Genomic DNA, 15711 nt, shown 5'->3' with positions numbered 1-15711 from the left:
TGCCCAATCGACATATTATTCAATTTTTTTCTTCCTCTTTGTCTGGCTTTCCCTTAGATGCATCTATGCCATCCTTGTAGTAAGTTTCTCTTGACTTTCTTTTGGATTTATTAGTAACTATCTTGTATTTATGGCCCCAAATTTTGGTCACCCCCACATTTTTTCTGTCTACCCTATCAAATCCTTTCACAATCTTAAAAACCTCACCGTATGCTTCTCTGAGTTTCTCCAATGTCTTTAGTTAGCTGAGCATTCTGGAGAGACTGCATTCGATGACACACACCCAGCATTTAGGACTGGCTTCAAGGCTGATTTGGTGACTTTGGATCAGCCTCCAGGTGGATCTGAAGCATTGATTTCCATGTGGGTGACTTGAAACCTCAGGGACGCACCTGTGATAGACGTGGATTGATTCCGCTATGGGAGCGAGTGAAAGAAAGAAGGACTTGCATTTCTATAGCGCCTTTTACAACCTCTGGGTGTCCCAGAGCATTTTACAGCCAATGAAGTACTTAATAACTTTCAAGTGTAGTTACTGTTGTAATGTAGGAAACGTGGCAGCCAATTTGCACACAGCAAGATCCCACAAACAGCCATGTGATAACGACCAGATTCTCTTCTTTTAATGGTGTTGGTTGAGGGCTATGTAGTGGCCAGGACACCAGGGAGAACTCCCCCGCTCTTCTTTGAAATAGTGCCATGGGATCTTGCATGCAGAGAGCAGACAGAGCCTCGGTTTAACGTTTCATCCAAAAGCCAGCATCTCTGATAGTGCAGCACCCCCTCAGCACTGCATTGCAGTGTCAACCTAGATTTTTGTGCTTGAGTCTCTGGAGTTGGGACTTGAACCTACAACCTGAGTGGAGACCTGAAAGGATGGGCCTCTGAGTATGAGATACTTTCCTGTTCTGTCATACAGTGAGAATCCTTGGGACTTTTTTTATTTCCAAAATATACTTTATTCATAAAAATCTGTTTAAAAAAAAAACAAAAAAAAACATGACAACACAGTTCTAAACAGCACCAAGTCAAAAATTACAAATAGTGCAAAGGAGGTCAGTTTCCTTCAATGCAGGAGTGAGTTGCCTCACAACCCTTCCATTTCATTTTTCATGCCATATACATTTTACAGCAAACAAAAAAATTTTCCCGATACAGTTTGAGGGTTTTTCCATGGATCCAGCCCCTCAGTTCAGCTTGGTGGGGGGACCTTACACAGTGGTCTTTCCCCATTGAACCTTTGCTGCGGCTGCCCCAAGCTTTAGTGCGTCCCTCAGCACGTAGTCCTGCATCTTGGAATGTGCCAGTCTGCAACATTCGGTCGTGGACAACTCTTTGCGCTGGAAGACCAGCAAGTTTCAGGCAGACCAAAGGGTGTCTTTCACCGAATTGATAGTCCTCCAGCAGCAGTTGATATTTATCTCGGTGTGCGTCCCTGGGAACAGCCCATAGAGCACAGACTCCTGTGTTACAGAGCTGCTTGGGATGAACCTCGACAAAAACCACTGCATCTCTTTCCACACCTGCTTTGCAAAGACACATTCCAGAAGGAGGTGGGCAACCGTCTCTTCCCCACCACAGTAACCTCGAGGGCATTGTGCAGAGGGGGTGAGACTTCGGGCGTGCAGGAAGGATCTGTCGGGGAGGGCTCTTCTCACCACTAGCCAAGCTACATCTTGGTGCTTGTTTGAAAGTTCTGGTGATGAGAGACTGGACAAGCCACTAACTCTGGATGAGCTGACAAAGGCCGTCGAGTCCTTCGAGATGAGTATAACTCCCGGAAGCGATGGCTTACCGGTTGAGTTGTATTCGGCCCTGAGGGACTGGGTCAGCCCGGACCTGCTGGAAGTATACGAGAGTATGCTCCTGGCCGGCAGCATGTCAGAATCCATGAGGAAAGGCATCATCATCCTCATCTACAAGCAGAAGGGGGACAGGGCAGAAATTGGAGGCCCATCTCACTGCTTAATGTTGACTACAAGATTCTGTCCAAAGTCAGAGCCAGTCGAGTCAAGTCTGCTCTGGAGTTGTTGATCCACCCTGATCAGACCTGTACTGTAACCGGCAGGAAGATCTCCGATAGTCTCGCGCTTCTCAGAGTTATGATCGCCTATGTACGGGACAGGAGGGTGGACACCTGCCTCATTAGCCTGGACCAGGAGAAGGCTTTTGACAGGATATCGCACACCTACATGATGGACGTGCTTTTCGAAATGGGGTTTGGGGAGGGAATCTGCAATTGGATCAAACTGCTCTACACAAACATCAGTAGCGCAGTCTCAATCAATGGGTGGGAATCAGAAAGTTTCCAATCTGGAGTCAGACAGGGCTGTCCTCTCTCCTTGTCTTGTTTGTTTGTTGTATTGAACCCTTTGCTGAGTCTATCAGGAAGAATGCGAGCATAAGAGGGGTGACAATCCCAGGCAGTGGAGGCACTCAGGTTAAAACCTCCCTGTACATGGATGACGTCGCCGTCTTCTGCTCGAATCTGCTGTCTGTGCGCAGACTGATGAGCATCTGTGACCAGTTAGAACTGGCCTTGGGAGCCAAAGTTAACCACGGCAACAGCGAGGCCATGTTCTTTGGGAACTGGGCTGACCGATCCTTTGTCCCCTTCACCGTCAGGTCAGACTACCTGAAGGTGCTGGGGATATGGTTCGGAAGGGCCAGGGCGTGCACCAAAACCCGGGAGGAGCGAGTAGCCAGGGTACAACACAAGCTGAGCATGTGGGAGCAGCGATCTCTCCCCATTGTGGGTAAGAAGCTGGTCATCAGGGGAGAGGCGCTCACATTGTTGCTGTACGTGGCGCAGGTCTGGCCCATACCCCACTCCTGCGCTGTGGCGGTCACCCGAGCCATTTTCCGCTTCATCTGGGGATCCAAAATGGACCGGGTCCGGAGGGACACGATGTTCAAACCTCTGGATAAGGGTGGGAAAAATGTACCCAACGTCGCCCTCATCCTGATGACTACCTTCGTGTGCGGCTCCATCAAGCTGTGTGTAGACCTTCAGTACGCAAACTCCAAGTGTCACTACGTGCTGAGGTTCTGTCTGTCCCTGGTGTTGTGAAGGATGGCCTGGTCACATTGCCGCGGAACGCTCCATGTAGTTGGACTGTGCCATACCACCTGTCCATCGTGGAGCAGTTTCTGCGGAAAAACGCCTTTCACCACCGATCCATTGGGCAGTGGGCTGCATGGAATGTCCTCAAGGCCTTACGGGAAAAGGAGACGGTGGATCCTGTCGGATGGTTCCCCATGTTGTATGAATCCTTGGGACTGTAAGAATATGCTTTTCTTCAGCTTTCACTGAGGTTCTCATCTAATTTCTGGAGGGCAAATGGAAGTAATGACAGCTTCACCTTTAAGTGACATTCACAACAAATAGTTGTAAAAATGAAAGTATTAACAAAGAGAGCAACTGAATATGGTGATTTAACCCAAATAAGGCAGTAACATTATTACCTTGTGGATTTTAAAGTGAAAGATTGTTTTTAAAAAAAACTTAGTTGTGTTGCTGATAAAGTGAAAGCCAGTTGTTATGGTGGGATTATAAACACCTCTATCAAATCTCCTCTTGGTCTTATCTGGCATAAGGAGAACACTTTCCATCATTTGAGGGTTTTATTGATTTTTTAAAGCAATTGATAGGTTAGATAGAGAGAATTTTTTTGTGCACGGGAATTTATAACAGTATAAAATAAGGACAGAGTGTGTGACTGAAATGTGGGGCTCAATTATGTCTACTTACGCCTGACCCTCGAACCCCACTGTGCCTGAAGCCTGCACATGGTCTCGAATTCCCCCATATGGAACACGTGGGAGATCAACTAATATTTTTAAAATCTTAAGTTTGCACATACGTTCTGTCGATTTTTTTTTCCATTATAATTCCACTGTTCGCACTTATGGTGGAAGCAGCCTATGTAAACTTGTCATGGTTTAATTACACTCTGCAACTACACATTTCATCCACTAGACGGAGTTTCACGAGCTCCAGATGCTGCGGCTGATCCCCATAATCCAGCGATGAAGGATAACAGTTACTTGGAGAAATTGGGGTTATTCTCCTTAGGGCAGAGAAGGCCAAGAGGAGATTTGATAGAGGTGTTTAAAATCATGAAGGGCTTCGATTGAGTAAATAAAGAGAAACTGTTTCCCATGGCAGAAGGATGGATAACCAGAGGACACAGATTTAAGATGATTGGGAAAAGAGCCAGAGGCAACATTATAAAAAAACGTTTTGCACAGTGAATGGTTAGGATTTGGAATGCACTGCCTGGTAGGGTGGTGGATTCAGATTCAATAGGAGCTTTCAAAAGGGAATTGGATAAATACTTGAAAGGGGAAAAAGTTGCTTGGATATGGGGTAAAGAGAGGGGGAGTGGGACTAACTGGGTTGCTCTTTGTAAGAGGTGGCATAGACTTGATGGGCCAAATGTGCTGTATTGTTCTATGATCCCGAATACTGTTGGATGCGTGCTCAAATGTCCTGTCTCTTTAGTCAGGTGTTCTTCAACAGGAGAAATGAGACTATTTATCTGAGGTTTCTTGAACCAAGATATCTTACCAACGTAATAAACTTTTTATGACGACTAACAACAAGAGCTTGTATTTATATCATGCCGTAACATAGTAAATCACAGGAGCGCCTTTCATATAAAGTTTGACACTGTGTCGCGTAAGGAGGTATTAGGGCACGTGGCCAAAAGCTTGGTCAAAGAGGTAGGTTTTAAGGAGTGTTTTAAAGGAGAAGGGCGAAACACCGAAGACTTTGGGAGGGAATTCCAGAGTTTAGGGTCCAGGTGGCTGAAGGCATGGCCGCCAGTGGTGGAACGATGAAAATGGGGATGTGCAAGAGGCCAGAATTGGAGGAGCGCAGAGGTCTAATTGGGACATTGTGCTATTCTGAATGCTTCTTCAGACAATGCAGGGTGTTATGAAGTTAGTTAATATAATCCAGTGTTCAGGTGCTTCTTGACTGGAGAGACTGCCAGAAAACTGTTTGCATAATAAACCAAAATTTAACTCCAAATAGGTGAAATAGCAAAGCAGCTGGTTGCTTTCGAGTCAAAATCCCCAAACTTGGTAATTGGCTCAATTTTTAATATTCTGACGGATACAAATGAGTTTTCTTCTGGTATTCCTTCTACAGGATTATCAACGGAAGCAGGATTAGTATACCATGTTCTATTCTGGTATGTCCTGAGTACAACAGTACCACGGAGCTTTGGCCTTGAACATTGCACTTTTTGATAAGAACCAGTTAAAACTACATCTAGAATGACATTACTGTCAGTAACTCCTGAAAGTAATAAAGCATTGGAGGAAGAAAATCCTGTTCAGTTTCTCCATCCCACTCCTTCCACAAACCATATGTAATCTATCATATTGTGGACTTTACATCAACCATTTACTCTTCCCAGGGAAAGATTTATAAATACTTAACTGATGTGCAAAGGTAATCAGTCAGAACTCCAGAATGTTCATCCATTGTTGGCACAGTTCATCTTACGTTTATTGGCCTTCCACCAACACCCCCGCCACCCCCACAAGAATCACTATTGACTTGTTCCTTTTGCCTCTCACCACCCACCACTCTCAGTGGCAAAGAATCACTTTGTCTTGTACAGTATTTAACTATCTCACTGTGTTCCTGCCCTTGACACACATGGACCCTGACACCATTATGTTGCTGTTAGGTTAGCAACTGAGATAGTTGTCCTTTGTTGGGATTCTCTTCCGCCTGAGCTATATCCATTTCCCTATTATTCACGATTATTGTCTAACTTGGCATTGCAGCAATCACAAGAATGGTAAAATCACAACTGTTGGCCCTCAGTGCTGCCAAAACTATTATCCGTGCTCCCCCAGTTCAGAGGTGGAAGTAAGTGATGGTTAGGTTATAGGGTTTAAAGCTCAGCTTGGGGTTCAAGATTCTGGGTGGTCTGGCTTAGCTTAAAAGCATGGCCAGGGAGTGGATGGGACTGAATAGCAAGGGAGCAGAGTTTCTGGTGTGGGCTGAAGCCAATAGCTTTGGTTTTCCTGATATTCAGCTGCAACAAGTTCTGATTCATCCAAGTCCTGGTGTTGGACTAACAGCCTGGCAACATGGAGGCAGATGAATGTAGTGATGAGCTGGGTATTGTCAACATACATATGAAAGATCTCGAGTCCATGGATGATGTTGCTAAGGGGCAAATAGGGTAGTAGTGAGGATAGTAACAGACTTCAGGAGGACAAACTGGTGAAGTGAGCAGACACATGGCAGACGAAATGATTCATTTGGGTAGGAAGAATGAGGAACTACCAATAGAACTAAATATAAACAAGTTCGGCCCCAGCAGGAGTATTGTGGCTAGTTCTGGGCACCACATTTTAGGAAGGATGTCGAGGCCTTATAGAAAGTGCAGAGGAGATTTACGAGAATTGTACCAGGGGTGAAAGACTTCAGTTATGTGGAGAAACTGGGGTTCTCCTTCGAGCAGAGGGGTTAAGGGGAGATTTGATAGAGGTGTTCAAAATTCATGAGGGGTTTTGATAGAGTAAATAAGGAGAATCTGTTTCCACTGGCAGGAGGGTTGATAACCAGAGGACACAGATTTAAGGTAAATGGCAAAAGAACCAGAGGCAACACGAAACATTTTTTTACGTATCGAGTTGTCGTGGTTTGGAAGGCTGGTGGATGCAGATTCAATAATCGCTTACAAAAGGGTGAATACTTGAAGTTGAAAAATTTGCAGGGCTACTGGGCAACAGCTGGGGAGTGGGACTAATTGATTACTTCGACCAAAGAGCCAGGATAGGAGGTGGTGACGTAATGGTAATGTCACTAGACTAGTAACCCAGAGCCCCAGGCTAATGGGGACATGGGTTCGAACCCCGCCATGGCAGATGGTGGTACTTGAATTCAATTAATAAATCTGGAGTTAAAAAGCTAGTCTAATGATGGCCATGAAACCATTGTCGGTTGTTATAAAAACCCATCTGGTTCACTAATTCCCTTTAGGGAAGGAAAACCGCCGTCCTTACCTGGTCTGGCCTACGTGTGACTCCAGACCCACAGCAATGTGGTTAACTCTTAAATGCCCGCTGAAATAGCTAAGCAAGCCATTTGTAACTCAGTTGTATCAAACCGCTGCAAAGTCTAAACAAACAGATGAAATCGGACGGACGACCCAGCATTGACCTAGGCACCGGAAACGACAATCCAGCCCTGTCGACCCTGCAAAGTCGTCCTTGCGTGGATCTGGAGACTTGTGCCAAAATTGGGAGAACTGTCCCACAGATTAGGCAAGCAACAGCCTGACATAATCATACTCACAGAATCATACCTAGCAGACACCACCATCACCATCCCTGGGTATGTCCTGTCACACCGGCAGGACAGACCCACCAGAGGTGGTGGCACAGTGGTACATAGTCAGGAGGGAGTTGTGCTGGAAGTCTTCATCATTGACTCCGGACCCCATGAAATCTAATGGCATCAGGTCAGACATGGGCAAGGAAACCTCCTGCTGATTACCACCTACTGCCCCCCATCGGCTGATGAATCAGTACTTCTCCACGTTGAACACGATTGTGATGGTGCTTCGATATCTTTTGTTAGGTTTTTTTTGAGGACTCGTAATTTAGAATTATAGACAGTGCTTTATTTGGGAAAATTGAAACGGATTCCATGGATTTTTTTTTTTCCACTGGGTCATTGAAAGGACACTGAGAAATCTTGTTTGAAAACAACATTTACTGGAAGTCACCTGTTTTCAGATAAATACCCAGCACGGGCCTTTTGACTTGGGGGAGATGTTTACCGAGAAGTGACAGGTCAAAATTTATAGGGGTCAGGAGGCTTGACTCTTGAGATTGTTTTTGGTTTCGCTTTGGACAGTGCGTTGGGGTGTGAACTGTTTGGAAGGCAGTTGGAGAAAACCAGCCACGAGAGCAGGCACCATCAGCTTGCCCTCTTCCATCTCTTTGAGAACCTCCTAAGAATCAAGTGTAAGAAATAGAGAAACTAATACTGCATTTCTCCTGAAAAGCCTGCCAAACTGATCTTCAACATTGTTTAAAAACAGCTGTTCTAGAAAGATCCCAGTGATAGCCATCTATGTGAATTTGGGACGCCAAACCAAAAAGGGAGAACTGACCTCTTTCCATTTTTTTTCTTCAAGAATTAACCAATATTTGGCCAAAGTATTCTTTTTTGTCTTTTTTCTTGTAACAAAGCTGTAAAGAGAAAATCTCTCTTTTTTTCGGTTAACCTGTGTGTATGAGGGCCGAAGGTAAAAGGAAACTTTCATATTTCACTCTGTGTTCCTGCTTTGCTTCGTTACTGTTTGTCTTGTTTAATAAACAACAGAATTATCAGTTTATTATAAAAGAAACCTGGTTGGTGTATTTTATTCTGGGATAAGGAATAGAGTCTTTGTTTGACCGCATTGGTAACTGGGTAAACGATTAAATATATGTTGTGACCTGTGGAGAAGTGCAACTAGAAAATACAGTGCACTCCTCCCACCTAGGTCGTAACAACAGCAAATGGAAGAAGCGCTGAGGGTAGCAAGGGCACAAAATGTACTCTGGGTGACGGACTTCAATGTCCATCACCAAGAGCGGCTCGGTAGACCGAGCTGGCTGAGTCCTAAAGGACATAGCTGCTAGACTGGGTCTGCAGCAGGTGGTGAGGGAACCAACAAGAGGGAAAAACCTACTTGACTTCATCCTCACCAATCTACCTGTCACAGATGCATCTATCCACAACAGTATTGGTAGGAGTAACCACTGCACAGTCCTTGTGGAGACAAAGTCCCGTCTTCACACTCAGGGTACCCACCATCATGTGTGGCACTACCACCGTGCTAAATGGGATAGATTTTGAACAGATCTAACAACTCAACTGGGTATCCTTGAGGTGATGTGGACCATCAGCAGCAGAAGAATTGTATTCAACAACAATTTGTAACCTCATGACCTGACATATCCCCTACTCTACCATTACCATCAAGCCGGGGGACCAACCCTGGTTCAATAAAGAGTGCAGGAGGGCATGCCAGGAACAACACCATGTATACCTAAAAATGAAGTGTTTTTTAAAAATTCATTCATGGGATGTGGGCGTTGCTGGCCAGGCCAGAATTTATTGCTCATCCTTAATTGCCCTTGAGAAGGTGGTGGTGAGCTTCTTGAACCGCTGCAGTCCATGTGGGGTAGGTGCACCCACAGTGCTGTTAGGAAGGGAGTTCCAGGATTTTGACCCAGCGACAGTGAAGGAACAGCGATATAGTTCCAAGTCAGGATGGTGTGTGGCTTGGAGGGGAACTTGCAGGTGGTGGTGTTCCCATGCATTTGCTGCCCTTGTTCTTCTAGTTGGTAGAGGTCACGGGTTTGGAAGGTGCTGTCTAAGGAGCCTTGGTGCATTGCTGCAGTGCATCTTGTAGATGGTACACAATGCTGCCACTGTGCGTCGGTGGTGGAGGGAGTGAATGTTTGTAGATGGGGTGCCAATCAAGCGGGCTGCTTTGTCCTGGATGGTGTCGAGCTTCTTGAGTGTTGTTGGAGCTGCACCCATCCAGGCAAGTGGAGAGTATTCCATCACACTCCTGACTTATGCCGTGCAGATGGTGGATAGGCTTTGGGGAGTCAGGAGGTGAGTTACTTGCTGCAGGATTCCTTGCCTCTGACCTGCTCTTGTAGCCATAGTATTTATATGGCTACCCCAGTTCAGTTTCTGGTCAATGGAAGCCCCTAGAATATTGATAGTGGGGGATTCAGCGATGGTAATGCCGTTGTCTTGCAAAGCATTAAGGTAGATAAGTCCCCAGGGCCTGATGGGATCTACCCTAGAATACTGAGGGAGGCAAGGGAAGAAATTGCTGGGGCCTTGACAGAAATCTTTGCATCCTCATTGGCTACAGGTGAGGTCCCAGAGGACTGGAGAATAGCCAATGTTGTTCCTTTGTTTAAAAAGTGTGGCAAGGATATTCCAGGAAATTATAGGCCGGTGAGCCTTACGTCAGTGGTAGGGAAACTATTCGAGAGGATTCTTCGGGATAGGATTTACTCCCATTTGGAAACAAACAAACTTATTAGCGAGAGACAGCATGGTTTTGTGAAGGGGAGATCGTGTCTCACTAATTTGATTGAGTTTTTTGAGGAAGTGACGAAGATGATTGATGAGGGGAGGGCGGTGGTTGTTGTCTATGTGGACTTTAGTAAAGCCTTTGACAAGGTCCCTCATGGCAGAGTGGTGCAAAAGGTGAAGTCACACGGGATCAGAGGCGAGCTGGCAAGATGGATACAGAACTGGCTCGGTCACAGAAGACAGAGGGTAACAGTGCATGGGTGTTTTTCTGAATGGAGGGATGTGACGAGTGGTGTTCCGCAGGGATCAGTGCTGGGACCTTTGCTGTTTGGAGTATATATAAATGATTTGGAGGAAAATGTAGCTGGTCTGATTAGTGAGTTTGTGGACGACACAAAGGTTGGTGGAGTTGCGGATAGTGATGAGGATTGTCAGAGGATACAGCAGGATATAGATCGGTTGGAGACTTGGGCGGAGAAATGGCAGATGGTGTTTAATCCGGACAAATGTGAGGTAATGCATTTTGGAAGGTATAATGCAGGTGGGAGGTGTACAGTAAATGGCAGAACCCTTAGGAGTATTGACAGGCAGAGAGATCTGGGCGTACAGGTCCACAGGTCACTGAAAGTGGCAACGCAGGTGGATAAGGTAGTCAAGAAGGCATACGGCATGCTTGCCTTCATCGGTCGGGGCATAGAGTATAAAAATTGGCAAGTCATGTTGCAGCTGTACAGAACCTTAGTTAGGCCACACTTAGAATATTGCGTGCAATTCTGGTCGCCACACTACCAGAAGGACGTGGAGGCTTTGGAGAGGGTACAGAAGAGGTTTACCAGGATGTTGCCTGGTCTGGAGGGCATTAGCTATGAGGAGAGGTTGGAAAAACTCAGATTGTTTTCACTGGAACGACGGAGGTGGAGGGGCGACATGATAGAGGTTTACAAAGTTATGAGTGGCATGGACAGAGTGGATAGTCAGAAGCTTTTTCCCAGGGTGGAAGAGTCAGTTACTAGGGGACATAGGCTTAAGGTGCGAGGGGCAAAGTTTAGAGGGGATGTGCGAGGCAAGTTTTTTACACAGAGGGTGGTGAGTGCCTGGAACTTGCTGCCAGGGGAGGTGGTGGAAGCAGATACGATAGCGACGTTTAAGAGACATCTTGACAAATATATGAATAGGAAGGGAATAGAGGGATATGGGCCCCGGAAGTGCCGAAGGTGTTAGTTTAGGCAGGCATCAAGATCAGCGCAGGCTTGGAGGGCTGAATGGCCTGTTCCTGTGCTGTACTGTTCTTTGTTCTTTGAATGTCAATGGGAGATGGTTAGATTCTCTCTTGTTGGAGATGGTCATTGCCCGGCACTTGTGTGGCACGAATGTTACTTGCCACTTATCAGCCCAAGCCTAGATATTGTCCAGGTCTTGCTGCATTTCTACACGGACTGCTTCAGTATCTGAGGAGTCACGAATGGTGCTGAACATTGTGCAATCTTCAGCGAACATCCACACTTCTGACCTTATGATTGAAGGAAGGTCATAGATGAAGCAGCTGAAGATGATTGGGCCTGGTGAAGCTACAACGCAGGACTATTTGCATGTCAAACAGCGGAAGCAGCAGTAGCAGACAGAGCTAAGCGATCCCACACCAACGGATCAGATGGAAGCTCTGCAGTCCTGCCACAACCAGTCGTGAACGGTGGTGGACAATTAAACAGGAGGAGGTGGCTCCACAAACATCCCCGTCCTCGATGATGGGTGAGCCCAGCATATCAATGCAAAAGACAAGGCTGAAGTATTTGCATCCATCTTCAGCCAGAAGTGCTGAGTGGATGATCCATCTCGGCCTCCTCCTGAAGTCCCCAGCATGCCAGATGCCTGTGTTCAACCAATCTGATTCACTCCACGTGATATCAAGAAACGGCTGAAGGCACTGGATAGTGCAAAGGCTTTGGGCCCCGACAACATTCTGGCAGTAGGACTGAAGACCTGTGCTCCACAACTAGCTGTGCCCATAGCCAAGCTGTTCCAGTACAGCTACAACACTGGCATCTACCCGGCAATGTGGAAAATTGCCAGGGTTTGTCCTGTGCAGAAAAAGCAGGACAAATCTGACACGGCCAATTGCCACCCTATCAGTCTACTCTTGATCATCAGCAAAGTGATGGAAGGGGTCATCAATAGTGCTATTAAGGAGCACTTGCTCAGCAATAACCTGCTCACTGACACTCAGTTTGGGTTCTGCTAGGGCCACTCAGCTCCTGACCTTGTTGCAGTTTTGGTCCAAACATGGACAGAAGAGCTGAACTCCAGTGGTGACTATCCTTGACCTCAAAGGAAGCCTTTGACCGCGTATGGCATCAAGGAGCTCTAGCAAAACTGGAGTCAGTGGGAATCGGAGGGGAAAGCTTGTGGTTTTTGAAGGTCAATCATCTCAGTGCCAGGACACTACTGCAGGAGTTCCTCAGTGTAGTGTTGTAGGCCCAACCATCTTCAGCTGCTTCATCAATAACCTTCCCTCCATCATAAGGTTAAAAGTGGTGATGTTCGCTGATTGCACTATGTTCAGCACCATTTGTGACTCTTCAGATACTAAAACAGCCCGTATCCATATGCAGCAAGACCTGGACAACATCCAGGCTTGGGCTAATAAGTGGCAAGTAACATTTGCACCACACAAATGCCAGGCAATGATCATCTCAAACAAGAGAGAATCTAATCATCTCCCCTTGATGTTCAGTGGCATTATCACCGCTGAATCCCCCACAAACAACATCCTGGGGGTCGCCATTGACCATAAACTGAATTGGACCAGCCACATAAATGCTGTGGCTACAAGAGCAGTTCAGAGGCTGGGAATTCTGTGGCGAGTAACTCACCACCTGACTCCCCAATGCCTGTCCACCATCTGCAAGGCACAAGTCAGGAGTGTGATGGAATACTGTCTACTTGCCTGGATGGGTGCAGCTCCAACAACACACAAGAAGCTTGACACCATCCAGGACAACGCAGCCCGCTTGATTGGTACCCCATCTACCACCTTCAACACCGATGCACAGTTGCAGCAGTGTGTACCATCTTCAAGAAGCACTGCAGCAACTCACCAAGGCTCCTTAGACAGCACCTTCCAAACCTGTGACCTCTGCACCTAGAAGGACAAGGGCAGCAGGTGCATGGAAACACCACCACCTGCAAGTTCCCCTCCAAGCAACACACCATCCTGACTTGAACTATATCGCTGTTGCTTCACTGTCACTAGGTCAGAATCCTGGAACTCCCTTCCTAACAGCACCGTGGGTGTGCCTACACCCTAGGGACTGCAGCGGTTCAAGAAGGTGGCTCACCACCACCCTCTCAAGGGCAACTAAGGATGTGCAATAAATGCTGGCCTAGCCAGTGATGCCCACATCCCCCGAACAAATCAAAAAAAAAAATGGGCTGAATGAGCCCCTCTTTTTTTTTTATTTATATATTCATATGGCTGGGGAAACAGTTATAGTTCGATGTTGAGGTTAATAGTCCACTCACTGGCTTCAGATGATGCAGTGTGAGTGGTTGTTGTGCCGCCAGGAATGGATCTCAGAACAAGAGTTCAGTCTGTGAGTGATGGTCTGGCTTAGATGGCCAGTCACTGTGCAATATGATTCTATAACTTCATCAATAGGCTTAATCCTTTGCAGTGCATTTCCTTATCTTTCAGAATAAGGAATTAATGCATGTATTGGTGAAACACATTCACCTATACAAGGGCAGTTGGGTCCTAATATATGGGTGGACACTTGCCCCCAAGACCTGAAACAAAAGTAGTCGTTCAACAAGATAAATTCTGCATCAAATGCCTAGGCTCGTGGCATGGACACTTGATGCAGTATGAAAGTGGGTATGATCTGCCAGGGCTTCTGTGTTTAACTTCACTGAAGTGGCTGCTGCCTACCTAGTCACAAAGAACCTGGTGCCTCAGTTTGCTGCTGCGCCCACCAACTTGAAATATTGTGACAGGATTTGCTGAGAAAACTGCACCCCACGGGATACAACCAAGTCACAGCCTGACGCAAAAATTACTGCTGTCAGGCCCCGCACAGGAAATGCGAATGCTGGAGAATGGGCTCTGGTCCCCTGTGTCTTTCGTGGAATTAAATAAAAACCATGTGTGAGATTGACAAATCACTTTTGCTCCGTAATGATGTGAACTTGCACAGTGTAAATAACAAGCACACTCTCCCTATTTCCCCGCCCCAGTTTGCCAATTCCATTTAAGAGTGAGGCCAGATCCGTGGTGCACATGGCCACCAGTGTTGCACGCCCGCCCCCATTTCCTACTGAAGCTTCTTCCTATTGGGTTTTGTAATTATTTAACCATACGCATGCCACAGGTTTGAGGTTGTTAGTTTAGCACAAATAACTTTCTGTCCACTAAGTGAGTGAATTCTTATCGGAATGGTTAGTCGAAACAGAAAGTCTTTGCAATAACCAGTGCGAATATCTTAAAGCAATGAAAAAATTTCACAAATGACTTTTGCTTTATTTGCAAATTTAAAAAAACAATCTTGGTCATGGTTTGTAATTCTTTGTGGTGAGAATGTTGACAATTTTATTTTGATATTTAAAAAAAAAATTGCTAGCACCTCCCAAACCTGTGATCTCCACCACCTAGAAGGGCAAAGGCAGCAGGTGCATGGGAGCACCATAACCTCCAAATTCCCCTCCAAGCACCTGCACTGAAGTGCCAGACTAGATTACATACCCAAATTCTGTAATATAGCGTAAAATCTTCAGCACTGAAACAGGCTATTTGGCCGAACAGATCCATGCTGCTATTCATACTTCACTTGAGCCTTGTCCCACTCCTCTTCATCTAACCCTATTAGATTCCTTTCTCTTTCATGTGCTTATCTAGCTTTCCCTTAAATTCATCTGTGCTTTTCACCTCAACCACTCCCTGTGGAAGCAAGTGCCATGTTGTAACTGTTCTCTGGGTAAAGAAGTTTCTCCTGAAATCCTTATTGGATTTATTAGTGACCAGGCAGTGTGCTTACCATCTGCAAGATGCACTGCAGCAACTCTCCAAGGCTCCTTCTGCAGAAACTCTCCAGGGATCCTCGACAGCACCTTCCAAACTGCCACCCTCTACCACCAAGAAGGACAAGAGAAGCAGATGCATGGGAATGCCAACTGCAAGTTCTGCTTCAAGCTGCACACCATCCTGACTTGGAAATATATCGCTGTTCCTTCGTTGTTGCTGGGTCAAAATCCTGGAACTCCCTCCCTATTTAGTACTGTGGGTGTACCTGCACCACATGGACTGCAGCGGTTCAAGAAGGCATCTCACAACCACATTCTCAAGGGCAAGTAGGGATGGGCAATAAATGCTAGCCTTGCCAGTGGAGCTCACACCCCATGAATGAATAAAAAAAAAAGTTGTATGTTTATGATCTGCAGTTTTGATCTCCCCCACATGTGAGAACAAATCTCTATGTCCAGCCTATCAATGCCTTTTATAATTTTAAAGACCACGAGCACATCTTCTCACCCTTCTCCAGAGAAAAGAGCCTCAGTCTGTTCATTCTTTCTTGATAAGTATATCTTCTTAGTTCTGGTATTGTTTTTATGATTTTTTTTTTTTGCATTTCACCAATGCC

General features: G+C 46.1%; 1 protein-coding gene across 1 annotated transcript in view; it reads left to right on the top strand.

Annotated features, from left to right (window-relative positions):
- abl1 (c-abl oncogene 1, non-receptor tyrosine kinase) overlaps nt 1–15711 on the top strand; it is a 199941-nt gene that overhangs the window by 1627 nt on the left and 182603 nt on the right. The window lies entirely within an intron of this gene.

The sequence above is a fragment of the Heterodontus francisci genome, chromosome 32 (genome assembly GCF_036365525.1).
Source record: "Heterodontus francisci isolate sHetFra1 chromosome 32, sHetFra1.hap1, whole genome shotgun sequence".
Taxonomy (NCBI): Eukaryota; Metazoa; Chordata; class Chondrichthyes; order Heterodontiformes; family Heterodontidae; genus Heterodontus; species Heterodontus francisci.
Note: the sequence above shows the minus strand (reverse complement) of the source record. Positions and strands in the feature narration are given on the sequence as shown.